General features: G+C 44.2%; 3 non-coding genes across 3 annotated transcripts; 1 reads left to right on the top strand and 2 right to left on the bottom strand.

Annotated features, from left to right (window-relative positions):
* Window positions 1-3,472: 3,472 nt before the first annotated feature.
* Trnas-uga lies at window positions 3,473-3,554 on the bottom strand. Its single transcript has one exon. It is a non-coding gene; the product is annotated as a tRNA-Ser (tRNA).
* A 2,733-nt stretch (window positions 3,555-6,287) lies between these two features.
* Window positions 6,288-6,369, top strand: Trnas-aga. Its single transcript has one exon. It is a non-coding gene; the product is annotated as a tRNA-Ser (tRNA).
* A 4,546-nt stretch (window positions 6,370-10,915) lies between these two features.
* Trnam-cau lies at window positions 10,916-10,987 on the bottom strand. The gene has a single exon. It is a non-coding gene; the product is annotated as a tRNA-Met (tRNA).
* Window positions 10,988-12,500: the final 1,513 nt, after the last annotated feature.

Genomic DNA, 12,500 nt, shown 5'->3' on the forward strand with positions numbered 1-12,500 from the left:
CTATTCTAGAGCTGTGCTCTCGGCTCTCCCTGACAAGGACCTGCTTCCACCCCACACTTGTTCCCTCTTCCCTCTCACCCAGACATCGGAGAGCATCTTTATTTCTCCTGGACAAGAGAGAGCTAAACTCATAAGCTTCAGAATGCATTTGTTTCTTCTTGTCATCTGAGGAGCCAGGGCACTGTGGTCACCTGAATATGACAGACCAGTAGGGAGGGCTGGGTCAGCTCTGAAGCCCCTGGCAGAGAATTGAGGTCTTTTTTCCTAATGTAAATTTAGGGGAAACTGGTAGCTCCTTGTCCATTTCTTTCCTTTCCTACAAGGTCTCACTCCAGTTTAGGCAAATCTAGAATTCACTGTGTAGCCCAGGATGGCCTTGAACTCATGGCAATCCTTCTGCCTCAACTCCAGCCCACCCCCTGGTGCTATAATTACAGGTAAAGAGCACTCGGGCTTCTTTCCTTCCATGATCTTTTTCTTCTTTCTATCACGTGTGACAAAACTACACCGTCTCCATCTGTCTGGCTAAGATGATCTTTCTTACTTCCCCTTTAAGTCAGGTGTGGAAAGAGTAAGTTGTTTCTAGTGGCAGCTACCCAGAGGCTGAGGAGGTCTAATGTCAGGGGACTCTTCGTGAACTAAGACCCGTCTTGAAAGAAAGTAGGGGACACCTGGGTCAACAATTGATATTTCCTATAGAAAAGTACCACCACCACCAAAGATGTGGTGGGCAGCGCTATGACCCCCTCTCCCAAGCTCCACCCCAAACCCTAGCTGCAAAGCACTACTCTACAGCCTCTCACCAGAGTATGAGGCTAGAGAACCAGATCTGAACAGGAGTGAGTGAGGGCTGCTGGTCTACAGCCTGAGAGGAAGAGACCACCAGGACAGCTTTCCTCACAAAGGACCTTAGAGCCCAGTTCAAAGGCTATCAATTTCTGAACGTTCTAGGGCCTCAAACAGCTTTGTTTCTTGATGCCTTCGCCTCTACAGCCCTTCTGGCCTGTGAACTTCGTTATATTGAATAGATCTACACAGTATGGAAGTCTTTGAAATGGTCGTCTATAGCTGCTGTGCAATGCCGTCCCAGAGGAGTCGTACTCTATTTACCACAGCACGGAAGATAGCTCATGAAGGCTGGGAACCGGGAACCTGGGGACCGGGGACCTGGGAACCTGGGGACCTGGGAACCGGGAACCTGGGGACCTGGGGACCGGGGGACCTGGGAATCTGGGAACCTGGGGACCTGGGAACCTGGGGACCGGGGACCTGGGGACCTGGGGACCGGGGACCTGGGGACCTGGGGACCTGGGGACCGGGGACCTGGGGACCGGGAACCTGGGAACCTGGGAACCGGGAACCTGGGGACCTGGGAACCGGGAACCTGGGGACCTGGGAACCGGGAACCTGGGAACCTGGGGACCGGGGACCTGGGAACCTGGGGACCGGGGAACCGGGGACCTGGGAACCTGGGGACCTGGGGACCTGGGGACCTGGGAACCTGGGGACCTGGGACCTGGGGACCTGGGAACCTGGGAACCGGGGAACCTGGGGACCTGGGGACCTGGGGACCTGGGAACCGGGAACCTGGGAATCTGGGAACCGGGAACCTGGGGACCTGGGAACCGGGAACCTGGGAACCTGGGAACCGGGAACCTGGGGACCTGGGAACCGGGAACCTGGGAACCGAGGAACCTGGGACCTGGGAACCGGAGACCTGGGAACCTGGAACCTGGAACCTGGGGACCTGGGACCTGGGGACCTGGGACCTGGGGACCTGGGAACCGGGAACCTGGGACCCGGGGACCTGGGAACCGGGGACCTGGGAACCGGGAACCTGGGGACCTGGGGACCTGGGGACCTGGAGCTAGCTGTATGACTTGGAAGTCCTCAAACCAGAGGCTCTTGCAGGCCATGCAAGCAACTTGAACCTCTCTTTAGGCAGCTCAGCTGATGTCTGCTTCTTTGGTGCAGCCTGGCTGGTTCAGCCTGGCTGGTCCATTTTCTTGTGGCGGGTAGGCTGTCTGAGCCTCTTCTAGGCTACTCCGCTTACCTAAGAGAATCTCTCAGCAGGCCTTGCTGCTTATAAATATGCTTGAGGAGGGCAGGGCCTACCTAGCATGTCTGGTCAGGTCTAGGGACTTCCTAAAGTTGTTGAACTAATGAGCTAATGAGCTTCCCTGCAGGATGGAATGTCCCACCTACTTCTAGGGACTATCCTGTGTCTTGAGTTCTTGCCTCTGAGAAGTTCTCTGAGGAAACTGCCACACAACAATGGCAAGAGCTTGAAAAATGAGATTTGCTATTCAGCATTTGATGTGCCTAATAAATCTAACTCAGAATCTTCTAATGAAAAGATACCTTGGGAGTGTCCTCCTTGGAACTGTGAAATCTGGGTTCATAACTCTATCTAGAAACCCTCAGTTTGCTGTTTCATTGAGCAGCTTATCTAGAATGGAGAAAATAGGCATGGTGGTACAGGTCTATAATCCTAGCTCCTGTGAGTGGAGGCAGAAGGCTTTCAGTGAGTTTCAGGCCAGTCTGGGCTACCGATTGAGCTCAAGGCTAGCTTAGCAATTGAGCTCAGTGGTAGATCACTTGCCTAGCATGCTCAAGGCTCTAGAGGTTCAATCCTTAACGCTATTATAGAATTAATAAGCCTTCTCAGTGATCAGTTACTCCAGCATGCAGAGATTAACTGTGCACAACTGTTTTTGGCTAATCCAGAAAGGGAGCCAGCCTTACATGGATATCTGTCAGTTTATATGGTTTTACAGCCCCAAGTTCCACTTTGGGTAATTAGACATGTTTCACAAAGGCAAAAGAAATTCTAAGGTTTGTTTGCACAAGTGGGGAGATTTACAGTATAGATGAGCAGGGCTGCTTTTCCCAGGCAGCTGCTAACCAGTGTCATCTGTATGCCTGGTGAAATTATGAGAACCAGGAGTGTTGCTTTAGCTAAATTCTTTTGCTTTGCGCCTTTCCTGGAACTCACTCTATAGCCCAGGCTGGGCTCGAACTCAAAAATATCTGCCTGCCCCTGCCTCCCGAGTGCTGGGATTAAAGGCGTGCGCCATCACCGCTAGGCTCCTTTGGCTAAATTCTACTTTGTGTAATTTATTATTTTTAAAAGCAAGTTTGGTAGATTCTACTTTATGACATTAATTTATGTTCTCAGTTGTTCCTTTATCAGTACCAGGAAAATCTGCAACTCAGAGTTTTGAACACTTTGAACGTGTAGTTCTAGTGGCTTCAGCCTTCCAAATGCTGGAATCACTGATGGCCAAGACTCCTCGGAACATGTACTCAAATCATTCGAGGTTACAGTACAGGGGTTCACATAGCATGCCATGCTCGAATGCTTTCTGCTGTGGTGAGCCAAAGAATTTAACCAAGTAAACGGCATAATTTCCAAGTATATGCAAACTGACTAATGCTGATTGCAGTTCGTCCAACGGGTTCTTGGTAAAACCGTAGTCGGCAGGATTCGAACCTGCGCGGGGAAACCCCAATGGATTTCAAGTCCATCGCCTTAACCACTCGGCCACGACTACCTGCTCCCCGTAACTTCTGAAGTGCTAATATAAACTAATGGATAGGTGAAGTTTTCACAGAAATCTAGGGATAAAGAATCTCCTAGCGTAAATACCGAGAAACAAAAGAACCACAGATGCTGTTGCGAGAGAGGCCTCCCAGAGGCGACCCCTCGCTACTGACTCAGTCTCTAGAATTCCGCGGAAAGGGGTCTGCGGTTCAAAACAGCCTTAAGCAACAAGTGCCAACGCAAGGAGCAAGTGAGAAAACACGGGTCATTTCAGAGTTAAAATCTAAACCCACAAACCCCGTTGCCCTTACACTGCAGAGGGAATGGGGTGCTGGCAAGAGGGAGCGACTTGTGTTCTCAGATTTCAGATCTCAGATCTCACTGTAGCTAAGACTCCGTCCCCACACCCCGGAGCCCCGTAGAGGAAGCAACTCCGAATAGAATTTCCAAGGATTTTGAGCGCACTTCTCTGTCTTGCCTAAGAAAAGGACAAGTGGATAAAGACGCGCAAACTTCAACAAATCAAATGGAATTGACATAGCTGATTTATTATGTCTGAGATTTGGGCGGTTGTTAGAGTGGGATCATGAAAGGAACATGTTTCGTGTGCTTCATCTCGAAGCATTTGTATTCCAGAGAACTTATCCAAGATACAAATACAGATGATATAACTACTAGACCTCCTTGCATATGTGACCCACAGGGAAGCTCTTCCGACTTGTTTCCCTCTGTCCTTGTTTATTCCTGTGTTGTTTTTGAAATAGAGCTGCTATCGCAGTCTGGCCTGGAATTTGCTAGGGAGCAGAGGATGCCCTTCAACGGTAGGCCTGGAAAGGTCGTTGGATTAGTTGCGGCTGTGGTTTATTGGCTGGTGGGAAACCACGTGCTTGAATGCTGGAAACCAATATCAGATCCTCTGCAAGAGCAGCTAACCACTAAGCCGCCTCTCCAACCTTTTTAACTGGGATTAGTTTAAAGACTGGTTTGCGGGGAGAGGGGAGTTGGAGATAGAAGACATTTCTATGAGTTCTGTAAGTGTGTGCGTGTGCAAGTCTGTGTGAGTGTGAGTGTGTGGTGCCAGTGCACGCCTGTGAGTGTGATTGCGGTGTGGTACAAGGGGTTGAATCCAGGGTCATAGTAGGTAAATGCTCCGTCAATGAGCCCAAAGCTCACATTTTTAAGGTTTGCAGAGCTGGGTTTCTTGAGGTCAACTTTATAATTAGTCTTGCATACATATGCAGAAAATGGAAGTTTAAAAATATAGGGTGTATTCTTACACCAAATAGTTATCAGTTCTCTAGTTATACAACAATAAAACACACACAGGAAATGTTCCAAATCTAGGCGCTGGGGATGTAGTTCATTGGCAGATCACAGCTAGCATATGTGAGGCCCTGAATGGAATCCTTGTATTACACAGGCACGCACACACATATTTTGAAGGTATTTATTCAAACATCAAATGGTGCACTCTATTGATATTGTGATATTCTGGGCCATCAGTGTGTTGTATAGTTGACTTAGCTATGTACATGCAAACCAACATTAATTTATCTTGAATTACATCCAATTTTCAGAAGAAATACAAGAAGTTTTTTTTATTGAAATCTAATGAAAATTGAACACTACTTTAAAAGGCACTTTTGGTAGTTCCAATTAATTGTTACAGAACAAACTCAGGCTAATTTTTTCTGTTTTCTCAACTGCTTCTAATTCTACCTGTAACTTAATAAGCATTTGTTGTTCACAGACTGCAAACTGTGTATCTTTTGCAAGCAGGTAGGGGACACAACCAGTTAAAGTCTTGACTTGCTGTTCGATATTTCCCTGAAGCATATTTCATATTTGCAAATGACTGGAATTATAAAAAGCAAAAATCTGGTACAAGGGGAAGTGGAGATCTGGCTTGTGACTAACGTTGTATGACAAAGACTTGCTTTACCAGTTTAAAGACTTGCTTACCAGTTTAGTTTCACAAGTGTTTGAGGAAAATGTGCAACTATCCATGTTTAACCATCTTGCAAACTTTGTTTGTGTAAGGCAACCAGAAACATTGCTGAAGGCACAGACAGCATCCAAGAGCAAAAAGCAGTACATATCATTGAAGAAAGCTAATTCCCAAGTACCATGGGAACATGATCCTTCTCCCTGCCTCTTTTTCCTCAAGTGAGACATCAGGATTAAGTGATGCCATGTATATAAATGAAGTTATTTTGCAAAATCCAAAGTAAATTTGGTAGCCAGCATTATTTTTGTTAAAGTGCACCCCACTGCTCACCTTGTCTCAGCAATATAGACCTGCATTTCACTTACTTTTATTAGTTTCAGAACTTTGATCTCATGGATTTTCAAAACTTACTTAGAATGCTAAAAATGGACAGCTATTAAGTTTTTTTGAATTGTTCCCGTAATTCACAATCCCACAGAGAATTTAAATCATGTCCCAGTTGTTGGATGTACCTCAGGGATTCCTACTGTAAAAAATAGGAAAGCTAGTCTCTGAAAATATCTTTCACCGGAACTTCATTATAAAGGGTCTTCTCAGTTCTGAAGATGAAGGACTACATGTCAGTCTACCACCAAATCATTATTTCTGTCTGAGAGATATCAAGCAGTTAAAGTAAAATAAATTATATATATTATATATATACAGATAATAAACACATAACTACTAGAAAAGTTGAATTTTAGAAGACTGAAGCTCAGCCAGGTTCCTTATGCTAACAAGTCAGTTTACCTGTATGTAGTCGTGGCCGAGTGGTTAAGGCGATGGACTAGAAATCCATTGGGGTCTCCCCGCGCAGGTTCGAATCCTGCCGACTACGAAGTCTTATTAAAGGGTTGTAAGTAAAACTTGTGATGCTGTTGCCAATCTCTTTATGGGGCCCAATAAAAGTACTTCTGTGTGCTTTATATCTCTGAATTCTTTCACAACACCAACAGCCCATTACACCTGAAAGGATTATAAAGCTTTGAAAACAACTAGAACATATTGCTACAGAGGTTTTCTTTTTTCTATGAAGAGTCTAGACATTTATCATGTTGATGATGAGGTCTTTTTGTTTTTATTTTGTTTTGAGACAGAACGTCATGCTCTCAGGTTGGCTTCAACTCACTATGAGGTCTTGAATAATCCCCAAACGCTGGGATTATCAGGATTAGCTACTGTTGTTACTATTTGTTGTTGTTTCTGTTTTTATCTTGGGCTAATTGTTTTCTTTCCTTTTTCTCTTTCTTTTTCCCTTCGTTCTTTCTTTTCCTTTTCTCTTTCTTTATTCTTTCCTTCTTTTCTTTCTTTCTTTCTTTTTCTTTTTTTGAGACAGGGTATCTTTGTGTAGATCCAGCTGTTCTGGAATTCACTCTGTAGACCAGGCTGGCCTCCAACAAAGAAATCCATCTGCCTGGCTAATTGTTTTTTAATTTCTTCTATTGGATCATAGGTCATCTGCATTCAGCTTTTTTCTGATTTGCATACTTAAATTAACACATCCATTTCAATGAAGCTATGTGTGGCTGAACAAAAGTTCTAGAAGCATTAGCATCAATGTCATTTTTTAAAAGATTTATTTATTTTTCTTTTCTTTCCCAAGACAATGTTTCCCTGTGTCTTGGCTGTCCTGAAACTCGATTTGTAGATCAGGCTGGCCTCTAACTGACAGATAGATATCCACTTGCCTCTGCCTCACAAGTGCTAGGGCTAAAGGCATGCGTCACCACACCCAACCAGTTTAAAATTTTTATTTATTTAGTGTGCTTCCTTATTTTGCCTATGTGTATTTCTATAGGAGGGTGTCAGATCCCTCAGGAACTGGAATTACAATCGTGAGCTGCCATGTGGGTGCTGGGGGACTGAACCTGGCTCCATTGGAAGAGCAGCCAGGGGTCTTAACTACTGAATCATCTCTCCAGACAGTTTAAAAATTTGAATTTATACTCAGAATCAAATGTATTGTCAATAGGTATTAACATTACCTTTCATGACTATTAGTGCCAATTTGCTGTACAATTAGCAAGGCTGAAGCTTGTTTTTAGCTTTGTTTTGTTTTGTTTTTAAGAGATTTGTTTCTGTCTTCAGGGCATGCCTTTAATGCCAGCACTTGGAAGGTAGAGGTTGAAGGGTCAGAAGTTCAAGGTCCTCTACTACAGAGCAAGCTTGAGACCAGCCTTGGTTGTTTTAAGACCTTGAATTATATATCTGTTATAATTGTTATAATTTCTAATATAATTGTATATATTAGTAAATATATAAATATATGCTCCACTTACGTAGAATTGATGACACACAGAAAGAAACAAGACAAGGAAATTCTGTTTCTACTTACACACCTTCCTGTTGACATTAATGATCAAAGAAAGAGGGTTACACCAGAACGTAATTTAGGCTATGTGGGAGCTGGGAGGAACAGTCTTGATGTACTGAACTTCAAACAGTGAAGCAGAAGTGTGTTTATTTCTTGTTACTCAAAAGTAGGTTTTTGGGTAAAAGAAGTTCCTCATAGTAAACAAAGCCCCTGATTTGACCTACGTTTGTGAAGGAAATCATTCCACCCCTGAAACTTGAGTCCTTACCGTGCACTGTTTGAAGTACCTAACGAGGCAAGACATTCCAGCTGTGCCAGGACCATCTTGTGACCAAAGTCAGGCTATAACGTTCTTTCAGAAAAACAATTCTGTAGACAACAGAAAACAATCGAAATTCTCTACAATGATTTATTCAAGGTCAAAGTACTTCTAGAAAACCACTATTCATTCTGATGTTTACCCTAGATACAGTGAAGACAACTATTTCATCCCAATGTTTATCCTAGATACAATGATTCTACTAGAATCCCACTACACTTTCTCATGTTTCTCCTTCTTTCAGCACAGGAAAATACCAGAAACTGAGGGCACTTTCAGACTGGGGCTCTCATGATATGCTTTGAAAATGAACAAGACAGCCCTCTAACCGTGGGCACTAGTCTTTTCTACTAGACTACATACAGGTGTCTCAGTTGAGTGCTCCAAACGTGAGGAACAAAGCTGGGCAGTGGTGGCACACACCTTCAAACCCAGCACTGAAGAGGCAGGCAGATCTCTGAGTTCAAGGCCAGCTTGGTCTACAGAAAGAGTTCCTGGACAGCCAGGGTTACACAGAGAAAACCTGTCTAGAAAAAAAACAAAAATGTGAGGAACAAACATTCAGGAACCCTTTCTGAGGAAGTGAACTCACAGCACTGGTTTGACAAACCATGGGGGTGGGCATGGGTGCTCTTGTGACCTCCTAATTTACCACACTGAGGTTATGAATCATTAACAATCCAAAGCTATTTCTTAAGCGGCTTCATGCTTCAAATATTTTGATACATTTTAGTCTCATTAGTTATATTATGCAATATGAAATAAAAGTTAAAACACAGGCTGGAGAGATGGCTCAGCCGTTAAAGGCTAGGCTCACAACCAAAAAGTTAAAACACTCTTGCCACCCAGTGTTTTCTATGTCATGTTATTTTTTTCTCAAAAATTATTCCTTTGCTTTGTGAGATATGTCTAAGGTTTCTTAGATTTTTTTTTTTAAAGGTTTACTTATTTATTTTGTAAACAGTGTTCTGCATGTACACCTGAATGTCAGGTTGCTGGGAATTGACTTAGGTCCTCTGGAAAAGCAGCTAGTGCTCTTAACCTCTGAGCCATCTCTCCGGCCCCAGGATAGCCCTCATACTCCATAATTAGCAATGATGACCTTGAACTCCTGGTCCTTCTTCATTGACTTGTTACAGTCTTCCTGCTTCTGCTTCCCAAGTGCTGTGATTACAGAGCATGCAAAATGTCATGCTCTTGGTGGCATATGGTGGAGCCCTTTGTAGGAAAAACAAGGTGAGCATTCATAGACAGGGTGCAGTAGTTAAGGGCTTACACTGCAGAGTCACACCAGAATTTCCAGAGTCAGTGCCTTCACCTGGGGGAGGGAGGTGGGGATGAAGACAAGGTGGCAGGAAATGGGATCAGAAGTTCAAGGTCAGCCTCCACTACCACTACTTAAGGTCAGCTTGGGCTATCTGAGAATTTTTTTTTTTTTCCTCCTGAGACAAGGTTTCTCTGTGCTCTGACTGTCCTGGAACTCACTTTATAGACCAGGCTGGCCTCAACTCACATAAATCTTGCCTGTCTCTGCTTCCCCAGCACTGGGATTAAAGGCGTCAGCCACCACCACCCTGTGAGACCTTTTTAAAAAAATAAAGGCTTGAATGACATAGAATTGATTGACACTCAGAGTCAGGAGAAAAACAGTGGGCTCCTGTCACCCATATACTATAAAAATTATACACCCACATGTATATTATAATGGTGTTACAGGCTTACAATTCCAGCTATTTGGGAGACTGACAGAGAAGATTTGAAGTTTAAGGTTTGTCTGGACTACAGAGTGAGTTGTTAACCATCGGCAATTCAGTGAGTTTTGTCTCGAGATAAAAGTAAAATCAAGGCTGGGGATATAGTTCAACGGCAGAGCATTTGCTCAGCAAGCACAAGGCTTTAGGTTCCATCTCCAAGCCCACAAAACACAGTGGTCACTCATAAGACTAGAGCTGTTGACAAAGACTGAAGGTCATTAGGGGACCCGTAAGCACATTTTCATGACGCCATTTCAAATGGGGAAGTCATTCTCAAGTCTTGAGTTCCCTCTTGAGAACAGGATTTAGAGCTATTTTCACAGATTGTTTCAGTGTGGAAGAATCTGTCTTCCTCAGCTTCGCATGGACGGACCATCAAGGTCCCTTACACTTTTCCTCCCTCTTCCTACACTCCGATCCAGTTGCTCCTGCATCCCCACGCCTGTCTCTCTCTCCTGCGCATCTCCTTCATTTTCTCCCTTCCCTGCACACGGCCTCCCATCCTTCCCACTCTCTCTTCTCCCTTCCTCCCCTGTAAGGTCCCACTGAACCCCTTTCTCCTCCTCTTTTCTCTCCCTCTAAAAGGCAAGGTAGAATCTCATTACCAAGTCCACCCTGTCCACACATGGAGACATGTCTGATCAAGGTCATGTTCTAGAAGTGCTTTCTCTCCACGTGTTGTCTCGCACTATTAAAAAACCAGAACTAGAAGACCAAGGCAGGATTGTCTTGGGGGTCAGAGCTAGCCTGGATTGCAGTGCCACTAGCAAATACCACCACCAAAAAACAACAACTCGGTCCTTGCTGAAGCGATGATTTCCAACAGTCAAAGAACGGTGTCGTGTATCCCTCAAACATTACCACCTCTATCGTAGTTAAGCAAATTGTATGTGCGGAGGATCAGTAGACTCAGAGATGTTAACCATGATAGAGAGCCATGAGAATTGTTATGCGGTTCTCCTTGGAAGTTGGTAATTGTTGGAAGTAAAAACACTTGTAGCAGAGGATGGTTTCGATCCATCGACCTCTGGGTTATGGGCCCAGCACGCTTCCGCTGCGCCACTCTGCTGGTGAAAGTTATGGTTGTGAAGCTAGCATATAGTTTCACCAAGTTTAGGTTTAATCCGTTATTTGTTCTCTGGCCTTAGCTCTCTTTTTTCCACCATCTTCACACCTTCCAAACTTAAGCTTTGTGGATCCAGATCTGACTGAGATTGCCAAGTGAATTCTCCTGGGTCAGAAATCAAGAGCTCCAAGACTGGATCAAGAACGACTTCCCTGGGTTTGGACTTTCTCGGAGTCGTTGCCAGCATTCGTTTTTGCCAGCGAATGTCAGCTCTCCAGAGAAAAAATCCTACCAAGCTTTCCAAATTTTTAACAGTCGCGTCCTTACCACCAAAGTCGCCTCTTCTGGACTGTCTCCTCTTCCTCCTGCAAACCCCATTTTTCTCCGTCTTCCAGGCGCCTGTCCCCATCAACTGGACAAATTACTGCTTGTACAAGCCTCAGCTGAGCTTGCGGCTCGGGCCGTAATCTAAGCTCTCTGAGGTTGAGGGAGGAGGACTGTCTCGAGTCCCAAGCCAGAGTAGCCTACAAAGCAAGGCCCTGAGGTAAAAGAGAAACAAGTAAGTATGTAAATAAATACACAATGAATAATGAGATTTATGTCACCATTAAATGTTTTAAATTACATTTTAAAAATTCCTAACATACAAAAGAAAATAATCTCTATAATAGTGATTTAATCCTTTATTTATTTCTACCATTCTGGAAATTTGAGTCTCAGTTTTTTGGCCCTATGGAAGCAGAAAGTGTTGACTAGTAGAATTTACGTCTGACACGTCCTTACTTAAGTCATAAGCAGGTTAGGTAGGATTCTAGATTCCCTGAGCTTCTTCCACGGAGGGACTCAATCCCAGAACCATAAACAGGGTAAATTTGGTAAAGAAGAGTCGTAGGGTGAGGTTTTTGTTTAGAATTGGTCCCGTTTCTCTCTGTCTCTCTGTCTCTCTGTCTCTCTGTCTCTGTCTCTCTCTTTCTTTCTTTCCTCCCTCCCTCCCTCCCTCCCTCCCTCCCTCCCTCCCTCCCTCCCTTCCTTCCTTTCTTCCTTCCTTTCTTCCCCCCAGAATTTTTCCAAATTTCAGAATGTTTTGAGTCTAGGTAGGTGCCTTGATGATCTGCTGAAATGAAACCAGCTAGCCAAGAGTGTGGCCCAAGCATGTTGTCTCAGACTGTCTCTTAGGATGCGACCAGCCAATGGGGTCATCAAAAGATGAACGGACAACGGAAATATGGTGCAGAAACACTATGTAGTTTAATTTCTGTAATAAACAAATATGAAATCATGCCTATTGCAGGAAAATGTATGAAACTGTAGATATTTTAAGTGAAATAAGTCAGACTCAGAACGACAAAACAAAAACAATTTAGTTTTAAGTATGCACACATGTTTATATGTATACAAATATGCGTGTGTTATGTCATCTAAGTAGAAAGGCGGACCTTCACAGAAAGTAGAGATCTTGGAGGGTGGGTAACAGAATACTTGACATGGAAGCAGCAAGATTTGGGGTGGGTGAGGT

This window comes from Onychomys torridus, chromosome 5 (genome assembly GCF_903995425.1).
Source record: "Onychomys torridus chromosome 5, mOncTor1.1, whole genome shotgun sequence".
Lineage (NCBI taxonomy): Eukaryota > Metazoa > Chordata > Mammalia > Rodentia > Cricetidae > Onychomys > Onychomys torridus.